General features: G+C 47.6%; 1 pseudogene; it reads left to right on the top strand.

Annotated features, from left to right (window-relative positions):
* Positions 1–13247, top strand: part of LOC107108347 — a 122285-nt pseudogene that overhangs the window by 30665 nt on the left and 78373 nt on the right.

The raw sequence follows: 13247 nt of genomic DNA, 5'->3' as shown, positions 1-13247 counted from the left end.
TTCTCACAATACAAGAACTCCTGGGCACTCAATGAAATTGCTGAGTGGTCGGGTTAGAACGGATAAAAGGAAGTACTTCTTCACCCAAAGAGTAATTAACACATGGAATTCACTGCCACAGAAGTGGTGGCGGCTACAAGCATGGATGGCTTCAAGTGGGAATTAGATAAGCATATGGAGCAGAGGTCCATCAGTGGCTATTAGCCACAAGGTATAGATAGGGGCCCTGGGGCAAGTGGTGCTCTGTCTTCTTGGTGCTTGGGCGGAGTCAACAGTGGGAGGGCTTCTAATGTCCTGGCCCCACTGGTGGACCTCATGATGGCACCTTGTATTTTTGGCCACTCTGACAGAGTGTTGGTTTCAGGTCCCCACGACTGCAACGAAGTACACTCTTACTAGAAGGTTATACGTTTATTGAAGCCATGAAGCACATGTACAAGAGCAGTGTTAGGAATAACATGAATCCAAGGGGCATGGAAGGTTAAAGCAAATTTATAATCACATCAGCCAATAATCAGGGTTCCCGCGTGCGCGGCTCATCGGTGCCGCTCACGCCTAAACCGTGAGATGCAACGGTTCCTTAGAAATAAACAATAAAACCATTCCCACGGCTTCCCCTAATTAAAATACAGCGAAGCTCCTCGGCTCTCCACCTGTGGCCTTGAGTAGATAGCGTTACAGCTAAGCAGGGCTTGCGTACCCAGAAAGGAATGTAGATCTGGGAGCTAACGGGGAAATGCGCATGAAAGGCCAAGCGCATATTGGAGGGGGGGGAACCTAGGGGTGACCATATACCTCAGACTCCTATAAACCTTTTGGCAGCTTGCTAACAGTTGGACTGGATGGGCCTTTGGCCTGATCCAACATTGGCGTCTCTTATGTTCTTATGTTATGAAATTTGTTGATTGTTTTAAATGGTTTTAAATGGGCGAAGCATTGTGAGCCGCCCTGAGCCCATTGCGGGGAGGGCAGGTTATAAATGTAACAAATAAATAAATAAATAATATTTACAGATTTGATTATGCCTGGAGGTGGCACTCCAAGAACCTTTTCTCTAGTATATGCAGCAACCATTTTGAAATATTACACAGTCTTGCGAAAGGTTGTTTGTCAATACCAGCCTCTAAGTACAATCAATTTTCCCAAATTAGCAAAACAGTTATTAATGTTATTGCTACTCTGGTAGTCTAGTCACAATACTCAACATGGGCTTCTCCCACAATATCAAATCTTATCATTTGTTTACAGAACAGTAAGTACAAGCAGAGAGATTACATTACGTTACCAGATTTTCTATGTATGTACTTTACAAGCAAAACAAACACAACACTACCAGAGGTTACCGCTTGTATTATGGGAAAATGTGGTTATGAAAGTGAAAATCAGGTCCAGACAGTTTTTAAGCCTTCCTCCTTTCTTTTTAAAGCCAAAAGTTGTTTTAAATTGTGATCCAAATAATATCACCTTTATTTAGTTGTAATCCTTTTGAAAAAATTCCCATTTAGTTCCAAATGGATATATTCTATCTCCAATGGAAAAAAAGAAAAGGAAACCAAGGTAGGGATCCCAAGTCCCCCCAGGGGGCGGGGAAACTCCCGCCCCAGAGGCCCATTCCCCGGCGCTGCGGGATTGGGGCCCGGGGGGAGCTGGAAGTGACGCAGGCACGCCGGGCACACTGGGGACGGGGCCATGGCCATACAAGGGAAAACTCTATGGTTTTCCCTTGTATGGGCGTGGCTCCGCCCCTAGAGTGCCTGGCGTCCTCCCGTCACTTCTGGGTGATGTGTGTGCGGTGTGCGCGCACACAAGACGCCGGCCGGGAGCCCCCTGCTCCCGGTGAAGATACACTTGGCAAACCTAAACCAAGGGGTTTTTAATCCAACCAAATAGAAAGAAAAAGTCTAAGATTTCCAAATAGGACCATATAAAAATCCCCCATAAAATCTTGCAGAGTTCAAAAAGAGATATAGTAAAAAAATTCTCCAAAAGTCAGAGTCTTAAATTGTAATCCAAGAGAGAGAAAGCAATGAGATGAAAGTTGATCCAAAGGGAAAGTAAATCTATATACTAATAGTGAAGTTGCCCCCGTGTGTGCGGATACCTAAATCCGCGCATCGGGGGCACCTGGGGGGGAGGGAGATTTTTGTGCACACTTGGGGCAGTCCGCAGGTGTGCACAAAAATCTAAAAACCCGGAAAAAATATCGGGGGGGGATACTTAAATCCCCCCAAAAGTGACAGAGCGTCCCCTGCACATGCGCAGGGAATGCTCTGCGAACTCCCTTGCCGCCGCCGCCGCTTGGGGGGGAGGAAAGAGAGCAGCGAGGCCCGAGCGGCAAGCTGCTCAGGCCTCGCTTCGGAGCGGGGGGGGAAGGCAAGGGGGGGAGATCGAGCAGGGGAGTGGAGGAGACGGGGGAGGAACCGGCGGGATGGGGGGGAACTTACCTCCTCCTCCTGCTTCCTCCTCTGCCTCATGTGTGGAGGTCCCCCCCCGCGAGTATCGCGGGTCCCGCCCCTTATTATAATCTAAACTCAGGTCTTGCAAAGCTTAAAAACCTGTAAAACAACCCTCAGACATTCACCGACTTCTCCTTTAGCCCAGCAAGTGAGTAAGTCTCCGGCCAAATCTCGAGAGCGCCCCAGGAGTTAAGTGCTCTCGCTGCACCGCAACTGGTTCTTCATTTAAGCGCTTGTTGTCTGCCTTTCAACTGCCCATGAGCTTCATTGGATCCTTAAAGAGCCAAACAGAGACACGGAACTTTCCCAAAGGACCAAGGAGGCACATCTAAAATACCTTGGTTTTCCATGTCCTGTTCAAGCAATGATATCTGGCCTTATCCTATCCTAAAGTGTCCGCGAGAGATATTTCTCCAAGTGTGAATCATTCATTTGGGAGATTTAACAGCCTCCTTCAGCAGCCTCTTCTACTAGAGTACTGTACATCCCTCCAGATAATTCACCCGGTCTGTTAAGGGAAGGGTGCAGAGTCTGGGAGTGGGGCAGGATCCATTCCTTGGTCTCTTTCATTCCATCCCTTACACCTCTCCCTCACTGCTGTTTCAGATGTTGGCAACATCCCTGAAGATAGAAGCGACATTCACTGAAGCAGAAGGAACTTCCTTGGAGCAAGAGCAGAGGGCGCAGACCACGGAGCATGTCCAAGTTGTCCTATCCTGTGGTAAGGACTCTTTGTGCCTGGATACAATTAGGGCACCCAGTGAATTTGATGGGTAGAGAGTTCAGGTCAGGGGGGGGGAAATTAAACAGTTCTTCAGACAACACAGAGTTATTTGCGGAACTCAGTGTCCTCTACTTGTGATGCCTCTCAAAGGGGGATTCGACAAATTCATGGAAGGCAATTCCTCCCATTAATTAAGAAGAGAAGAGGATTGGATTTTTACCCCACCCTTCAGTACCCAAAAGTGTCTCAGAGCGGCTTACAAACTCCTTTCCCTTCCCCTTCCCCTCCCCACAACAGACACTTTGTGAGGTAGGTGGGGCTGAGAGAGCTCTTGACAGAAACTGTTCTTTTTCAAGAACAGCTCTTATCAAAACTATGGCTTTTCCAATGTCATCCAGCCAGGTGCAAGTGGAGGAGTGGGGAATCAAACCCGGTTCTCCCAGATTAGAGTCCGCACACTTAACCGTTACACCAAACTGGCTATTAAAATAGTCATCTCTCTCCTTCCTTTCATAAGGTAGACAAATGTCAGCAGAACTATTCAACTTGGTGAATAAAGGGAGCCTCCACCTTCTAGGCAGCAGAGCTCTGGAAAACACATTCTGGGGGCCAATGAGGATGGAAACATTTGGCTTCTGTGCTTGTACTTCTAGGGGCATCTGGTGGGCCGCTTTGGGAAACAGGATGCCGGAATAGGGTTGGTGGGCTGCTGCCTGGCACCCCTGGGAGCTTTGCGGGAGGGGCTTTGGGGTGGGGCTTGGGGCAGATGTGATGCCATGCTGATGTTGCGTCTGGCTGAAAACCTAGTTGGGAAGTGAGCATGCCAAGAGGCACTCTGAAAACTCATTCTTATGGCCCTGAAGTCTTCAGATGCGCTCAAGTCACGTCTGGGCTGAATGTGATGGTGACGTGTCATGCAATGTCATTTCCATCTCCCTCTTCACCCTCCCTCAAACGCGACACAGGCCTGACAGAAGTATGAAATATATTGGCAGCATTTAGAATCCCTGAGGCTCCTGGTACCTGGTCCTCCTCTTCTGCCTCTCCCAGTACTTTGTAAAAAGTGATAAAATCTGTTGAGTGGAAACAGGGCAAGGTTTTACAATCCGGGCCATTTGGTGAATGAAGCAGGGAAGAAACAAGCAAATAGAATAGAAAGTCATGGAAAAAAAACCTTCCTTCCTCCTTTGTCTCAGGAACAGGCAGTGGAGAGATGCTGTTGAGCCGTCATCTTTTCAGAGGAGTGGAAATGGCTGCTGCCCCTCCTGTCCAGGTAGGGGATATGAGCATGGGATGGCCTGGGTTCCCCCTCCTTTCTCGGGGGGGGGCTTTTGCTCTTGCAGTCTCTACAAGATGTCTGGGCGAGAGAGGCTCTGAACACCACTGCCTTTACCCCAAGCCAAGCCATACATCCTGTACCCTCCCGATTCCCTTCCAGGGTGCGTTCTCTGCTTGGCGTGATCTCTGAGGAGGGGTCTTCTGCTTTTTCTTTCAGGGCCCGTTTTCCTTTGAGGAGGTGGCCGTGTATTTCACCGATGCAGAGTGGGCCCTGCTGGATCCGGACCAAAGAGCCCTCTACCGGGAAGTCATGCTGGAGAACTATGGGAATGTGGCCTTTCTGGGTAAGGATCTTTCATATGTGGGAAAGGTGCAAATTGCTGCCATTGTGAGGAGGCATGTATCAAAATATGGAACAGCCATGCACCATTTTGCCCAGTGGCAAGTGTGGCCAGTGTTGTGGCCATCACCCACACCAGAGAGAGTGTCCCGGCCTGAAGCCAAGGTGGGATGAGAGGCCCTCAGAAAGACTCCGGAAGGGTCCAGATCCTCCTTTCTCTGTTTCCAGCCTTTGCAACACACCTTTTCCCTGGATGGGATTACAAACATCTCCTCTGAGTGTGATCTGGAAATAATCCATCCGCCTTCTACTGTTTGGAATTGTGGGCTTTGATTTTGACCATGTTTCTGTCCTTCCAGGAGAATTTTTTTTTATTTCTGTCCTTTCCCATATGAGTTACCCCACCCTCTCTCTCTCTCTCTCTCTCTCTCTCTCTGTCTCTCCCCCCCCCCTTGAAAGGCTGTGGTATCCTTAAATCCTGGATATTCTGGGGGAAGATGAGGGGGTGGTTAAAGTCAGCCAAGCTGGCCGAGGCCAAAGGGCTGTGAATCCTTTCCTACTGCAGTCCCATCTAGACCTCTGGACCTCACCTGCCCTCCCAGGTGCTAAATGTTGCAGAATCAGTCCTCGGCTAAAACTCTGCAAAACCTCTGATACACCTTTGGTACTTTAATTTCTACGGTAATTAGCTTCTATAGTTTAAACTTTGGTCCTGTTCTCAGGAAGCTTCAGGACTCTGCTGAGTTCTGTGGGCCCTCACTGTACACCACTTTGATTCCCGTGACTTTTGCCTTCTGGGGATGTTTATACTTTGCAGCAGTCCGAAGTCACTATCAAATTCTACATAGAGTATTAGAAACCAGCTTCCTCGACTCGTGAGTCACCCTGGCTTAACACAGCTTTCCTTGACTTTCTTGAATCCACAGATAGAATGAAAGGGGCTGACTTTGCTGTGCACGTCAAATACTCATCACAGACTTGACTGACAGTTACATTAGTTTCAGTGGGTTAAAAAAGAGTACTGTACTTAATGTCTGAATTAGTTTTGCTTGAGGTTGTTCTGGTCAAACACCGTCCCATGATGGGTCTTGGCAGAACAACCAAGGGTATCCCTTTCAAACTTAGAAGTGCAGAATTTATGTATTGGAGTGGTGCTGAAATAGTCTATGTCCATTGGAATGCTCCTTGATCTATTCCAGTCGGGTTTTCACCCGGAATATGGGACGGAGACTGTGCTGGTTGCCCTTACTGAAGATCTCCGTAGGCATCTGGACCAAGGCGGTGTGGCGGCGCTGTTGCTGTTAGATCTGTCGGCCGCATTTGATACAGTCGACCATCAGCTGCTGTCACACCGCCTTGCCGACGTGGAAATTCAGGGGCTTGCCCTTCAATGGCTTGCCTCGTTTCTCCAAGGTCGGGGACAGTGGGTTGTGCTAGGGGAACAGCAGTCCCAGAGGCGCGTGCTTGAATGTGGGGTGCCTCAGGGGGCGGTGCTTTCCCCGATGCTGTTTAACATATATATGCGCCCCCTCGCCCAGATTGCCCGGAGGTATGGGCTGGGGTGTCATCAATACGTAGATGACACCCAGCTCTATCTGATGTTGGGCGGCCAGTCGGACTCCGACCCAGAAGGTCTGCACCGGGTGTTACAGGCTGTGGCTGGGTGGCTCAGACTGAGCAGGCTGAAATTAAACCCGGCAAAGACGGAGGTCCTGTGCTTGAGTCGGACCGGACCAGGGATGGGGCTCCCACTCCCGACCTTCGATGGGGCACCTCTGGTGCCAACTTTGGAGGTTAGGAGCTTGGGAGTGCTTCTGGACCCCCACCTTAACGATGGAGGCCCAGGTGTCAGCCACTGCCAGATCAGCCTTTTATCATCTCCAGCTGGTACGGCAGTTGGTTCCTTTACTTGACAGCAATGACCTAGCTACAGTGATCCATGTGACGGTCACCTCGATGTTAGACTACTGTAACGCTCTCTACATGGGGCTGCCTCTGTCACAAATCCAGAAGCTGCAGCTGGTGCAGAATGCAGCGGCCAGATTGTTGGTGGGCGCCCCTAGGTGGGAGCACACCTGACCTGTGCTGAAAGCGCTGCACTGGCTCCCTATAGCATACCGGATTCGCTTCAAAGTGCTGGTGCTTACCTTTAAAGCCCTACATGGCCTGGGTCCGACATACCTGAGGGACCGCATTTCCCCACATATTCCCCAAAGAGCACTTCAGTCGGGGTCACAACACCGGCTGGTGACCCCGGGCCCTAAGGAGGCCAGGCTTGCAGCAACAAGGGCCAGGTCCTTTTCAGTGGCGGCTCCTATCTGGTGGAATGAGCTCCCGGACAAGATCAGGGCCCTGCGGGAACTTTTGCAGTTCCACAGGGCCTGTAAGATGGAGCTCTTCCGCCAGGCTTATGAGTAGGAGCCACCACTGCCACTACCACCACCGCTCCATCATAGAGCGATACCGCTGGAGGACCGTACAACATCTAATTACGGCCCTACCCCTCCCCTTCTGCTATGCAAAGTGGTGGGAGTTTATCCTTGCATCCTGATGTTATTGATTTTAACTGTTTTTAATTATTTATATTGCTCTTCGTGCCTGTGTAAGCCGCCCTGAGCCCGTTCGCGGGAAGGGTGGGGTATAAATGTAATGAAATAAATAAATAAATAAATAATACATTAATGTTTTCTGACTTAAGAGTCTCGAGAACTTTGGTTCACTGAAAATGGAATTTGCTTTAAAAGTTTGGTGCCGTCTGGCTGCGGCCTCCTCCTGTTTAAGAATGTTGTCTTTAAGTCTCCTTAGTTTCACACAGCCATGCTGGGGAGAGCGAACATACTTGCACCTGCAAGGTAACACGTTCCCTCTCTGGCCTTGGCATCCCTCGTGAACATTCCAGAGCAGTTAAGTCCTGTGGGAAGGGCCTGGTGCTGTGAAACTGCAGGTCACGGCACCTGTTCTTCTGACATGACTAGAGACCAATGAAATTGTCCTTCCCTTGATTGACCTTCTTGTATCTGGAAGACATTGCTTGAACCCGGATTGGTTCCCAGGCCTAGCAACCACTGAGGGTTCTGGCAATAAATAACCTGTTTTAACATCCTTTCAGGGTGCATGGTAGTGTTGCATGTCAAGCTGACTTATAACTCTGTCTTGCTCACCTTTCGGCCATCTTGGAAGCTCTGGCTGCTGAAGCCAACCAGCCTGATGCTTGGGACTCCAGAGACAGAGTACATTTAGCTTTATTGTTTTCCCTCACAGTACTGTTTTAAGTAATTCTGCACTTTTTAATGAATATATCTTGTGCACTTAAATAAACATGTATTTTATTTACCGACTTCTGGTTTCTGTCTCCACTGCTGCAATAAGTTATCTGGTGCCTAAGACTGTACGTTGCTGCCTCTAGAATCACCTGTGGGTCTCCTGCTGTGAGCCAACCTCGCAGGGAGGATTCCTTAGCTGAGCCCAGTAAGGTCAGGAGTCTGTCCTTTGGTTGTTGACTGGAGGGACACAAAAGGTCGGGTGGTTGGGCTTTCTCCTTTAACCCCCCCCCCCTCTTTGTAATTGTAGCTAGCCATCCTATTGGTGAAGACGATCTCAAGCCCGTGCTGGGCAGGATTCAGAGGGAGGCTCTCTTTGACAAAGAGTGTGTAATGGAATTAAATTGAGTTTTGATTTAAAACTCTCCCTCCCTCCCTCCCTCTCTCCCTCTCTCTCTCTCCCTGTCTCTCTCTCTCTTTTGATAAAATTGGGAAGCCAGCGTCTCTGCCTCCCCAAAACGAACACAGTGGGAATGAGAGTACATGAAATGGTTCCTGCACCCCTCTTTCCCCCAACACTAAACTTACCTGCCCTCCCTATTGCTAAATGTAGCCAGGTAAAACAACTCGCCCCTTACCTGTCTAGCCCCAGCCTAGCCATGGTAATCCACGCAACGTTCGCCTCTAGACTTGATTACTGTAACTTGCTCTACACTGGGCTGCCCTTGAAGCTGATCTGGAAGTTGCAGCTTGTCCAGAACGCAGCTGCTCAGGTTCTTACAGGGACAGCGATAACTGCACTTCCACAACCTGTGCTTCGCCGGCTACACTGGCTCCAAGTCAATTACTGGGTCAGGTTCAAGGTTTTGGTCTTGACCTTTAAGGCCCTAAACAGTCAGCGACCAAAGTACCTACAGGGCCTCCTCTGCTTGTATGTCCCCCGGAGAGCATTACGCTCGAGTGACCAACATCTATTGGAAGTCCCTGGCTCAAAAACGGTCCTGCTGTCCTCCACAAGAGCCAGGGCCTTTTGAGCCTTGGCTCCGACTTGGTGGAAATCTCTGCTGGTTAACATCTGGGCACTGCAGGGCGGAGATGTTCTGCCAAGCATACGGTTGACAACAACTCAACTATTTGATTCACAATCTGCTTTCACCTCTCTTTCCCCATTGCTAATGTAAATTTGGGGCCAGAACTGCATGATGGTGCCATATGGTTATTGGGCTTTAGAACTATATTTTAAACTATTGAATAGATGTGATGTGTTTTATATGATTTTGATATGAACTCGCTCACCAGGAGGGCTGTAAGCAAACCAAATAAGTAAATAAATGCTCTCTCTTAATTCCAGCAGAGAACAATCAGTGGAATGAGAAGATTGAGGAACTTCATCCACAATTGCAAGATAAAGTTAATAATGAAGATTTAAAAGGAAACGTCAGGAATCGAAGCAGACCTATGAGAAAGAAAGGCAGCCATTTGGTTGAGAAGAGATATGGAAGACAGCGTAATATACAGTTTCCAAAGCACAATATAATGAAGACAAGTAAATCTGTTAAGTTCGGAAAGTACATCAAAAATAGGTCACAGCTTTTTGCGAACCTAGGAACACAAAGAGGAGAGAAACCTTTTGGAAACTCAGAGTGTGGGAAGAAATTCAGTCTGAGTGACAATCCTCAACAGCATCAAGGAACCCACAAAGGGGGGGAACCTTTTGACTGTTCAGAGTGTGGGAAAAGATTCAGTCACAAAAGCAGTCTTCAACACCATAAGAAAACCCACACAGGAGAGAAACCTTTTGAATGCTCAGAGTGTGGAAAGAGATTCAGTACACATGGCGGTCATCTATGTCATCAAAGAACCCACACAGGAGAGAAACCTTTTGAATGCTCAGAGTGTGGAAAGAGATTCAGTACACATGGCGGTCATCTATGTCATCAAAGAACCCACACAGGAGAGAAACCTTTTGAATGCTCAGAGTGTGGAAAGAGATTCAGTACACATGGCGGTCATCTATGTCATCAAAGAACCCACACAGGAGAGAAACCTTTTGAATGCTCAGAGTGTGGAAAGAGATTCAGTACACATGGCGGTCATCTATGTCATCAAAGAACCCACACAGGAGAGAAACCTTTTGAATGCTCAGAGTGTGGAAAGAGATTCAGTACACATGGCGGTCATCTATGTCATCAAAGAACCCACACAGGAGAGAAACCTTTTGAATGCTCAGAGTGTGGAAAGAGATTCAGTACACATGGCGGTCATCTATGTCATCAAAGAACCCACACAGGAGAGAAACCTTTTGAATGCTCAGAGTGTGGAAAGAGATTCAGTACACATGGCGGTCATCTATGTCATCAAAGAACCCACACAGGAGAGAAACCTTTTGAATGCTCAGAGTGTGGAAAGAGATTCAGTACACATGGCGGTCATCTATGTCATCAAAGAACCCACACAGGAGAGAAACCTTTTGAATGCTCAGAGTGTGGAAAGAGATTCAGTACACATGGCGGTCATCTATGTCATCAAAGAACCCACACAGGAGAGAAACCTTTTGAATGCTCAGAGTGTGGAAAGAGATTCAGTACACATGGCGGTCATCTATGTCATCAAAGAACCCACACAGGAGAGAAACCTTTTGAATGCTCAGAGTGTGGAAAGAGATTCAGTACACATGGCGGTCATCTATGTCATCAAAGAACCCACACAGGAGAGAAACCTTTTGAATGCTCAGAGTGTGGAAAGAGATTCAGTACACATGGCGGTCATCTATGTCATCAAAGAACCCACACAGGAGAGAAACCTTTTGAATGCTCAGAGTGTGGAAAGAGATTCAGTACACATGGCGGTCATCTATGTCATCAAAGAACCCACACAGGAGAGAAACCTTTTGAATGCTCAGAGTGTGGAAAGAGATTCAGTACACATGGCGGTCATCTATGTCATCAAAGAACCCACACAGGAGAGAAACCTTTTGAATGCTCAGAGTGTGGAAAGAGATTCAGTACACATGGCGGTCATCTATGTCATCAAAGAACCCACACAGGAGAGAAACCTTTTGAATGCTCAGAGTGTGGAAAGAGATTCAGTACACATGGCGGTCATCTATGTCATCAAAGAACCCACACAGGAGAGAAACCTTTTGAATGCTCAGAGTGTGGAAAGAGATTCAGTACACATGGCGGTCATCTATGTCATCAAAGAACCCACACAGGAGAGAAACCTTTTGAATGCTCAGAGTGTGGAAAGAGATTCAGTACACATGGCGGTCATCTATGTCATCAAAGAACCCACACAGGAGAGAAACCTTTTGAATGCTCAGAGTGTGGAAAGAGATTCAGTACACATGGCGGTCATCTATGTCATCAAAGAACCCACACAGGAGAGAAACCTTTTGAATGCTCAGAGTGTGGAAAGAGATTCAGTACACATGGCGGTCATCTATGTCATCAAAGAACCCACACAGGAGAGAAACCTTTTGAATGCTCAGAGTGTGGAAAGAGATTCAGTACACATGGCGGTCATCTATGTCATCAAAGAACCCACACAGGAGAGAAACCTTTTGAATGCTCAGAGTGTGGAAAGAGATTCAGTACACATGGCGGTCATCTATGTCATCAAAGAACCCACACAGGAGAGAAACCTTTTGAATGCTCAGAGTGTGGAAAGAGATTCAGTACACATGGCGGTCATCTATGTCATCAAAGAACCCACACAGGAGAAAAACCGTTTCAATGCTTAGAGTGCGGAAAGAGATTCAGTACAAGCAGCGAACGTCAAAAGCATCAAAGAACACACACAGGGGAGAAACCTTTTGAATGCTCACAGTGTGGGAAGAGATTCACCAACAATGGCGGTCTTCAATATCATCAAAGAACCCACACAGGGGAGAAACCTTATGAATGTTCAGAGGGTGGAAAGAGATTAACTTGGAGTGCCTCTCTTAAAGAGCATCGAAGAACCCACAGAGGGGAGAAACCTTTTGAATGCTCAGAGTGTGGGAAAAGATTTAGTCACAATGGCGGTCTTCAATATCATCAAAGAACACACACAGGGGAGAAACCTTTTGAATGCCCAGAATGTGGAAAAAAGTTCAGTCAAAATAGGAGTCTTCAAGATCATCAAAAAACCCACAGAGGGGAGAAACCTTTTGAATGCTCAGAATGCGGAAAAAGATTCAGTCACAATGGCAGTCTTCAGTATCATCAAAGAATGCACACAGGGGAGAAACCTTTTGAATGCTCAGAATGTGGAAAAAGATTCAGTTCCAGTGGTGGTCTGCAATATCATCAAAGAACCCACACAGGGGAGAAACCTTTTGAATGCTCAGAATGTGGAAAGAAATTCAGTTGCAGTGGCAGTCTTCAATATCATCAAAGAACCCACACAGGGGACAAACCTTTTGAATGCTCAGAGTGTGGAAAGAGATTCATTCTCAGTTGCTCTCTTCAAAAGCATCAGAGAACCCACACAGGGGAGAAACCTTTTGAATGCTCAGAGTGTGGAAAGAGATTCAGTAGCAGTGGCATTCTTCAAAAGCATCAGAGAACCCATACAGGGGAGAAACCTTTTGAATGCTCAGAGTGTGGGAAGAGATTCAGTTGCAGTGGCGGTCTTCAATATCATCAAAGAACCCACACAGGGGAGAAACCTTTCGAATGCTCAGAATGTGGAAAAAGATTCAGTCACAATGGCAGTCTTCAATATCATCAAAGAATGCACACAGGGGAGAAACCTTTTGAATGCTCAGAATGTGGAAAGAAATTCAGTCGCAGTGGCGGTCTTCAATATCATCAAAGAACCCACACAGGGGAGAAACCTTTTGAATGCTCAGAGTGTGGAAAGAGATTCATTCTCAGTGGCTGTCTTCAAAAGCATCAGAAAGCCCACACAGGGGAGAAACCTTTCGAATGCTCAGAATGTGGAAAGAGATTCAGTTGCAGTGGCGGTCTTCGATATCATCAAAGAACCCACACTGGGGAGAAACCTTTTGAATGCACAGAGTGCGGAAAGAGATTCAGTACGCATGGCGGTCTTCAATGTCATCAAAGAACCCACACAGGGGAGAAACCTTTTGAATGCTCAGTGTGCGGAAAGAGATTTGGTACGAACAGCGAGCTTCAGATGCATCAAAGAACCCACACAGGGGAGAAACCTTTTGAATGCTCAGAGTGTGGAAAGAAATTCAG

The sequence above is a fragment of the Gekko japonicus genome, unplaced genomic scaffold (genome assembly GCF_001447785.1).
Source record: "Gekko japonicus isolate JY-2015 unplaced genomic scaffold, Gekko_japonicus_V1.1 scaffold2979, whole genome shotgun sequence".
NCBI classification, from domain to species: Eukaryota; Metazoa; Chordata; class Lepidosauria; order Squamata; family Gekkonidae; genus Gekko; species Gekko japonicus.
This window is presented reverse-complemented; position numbering and strand designations above follow the sequence as displayed.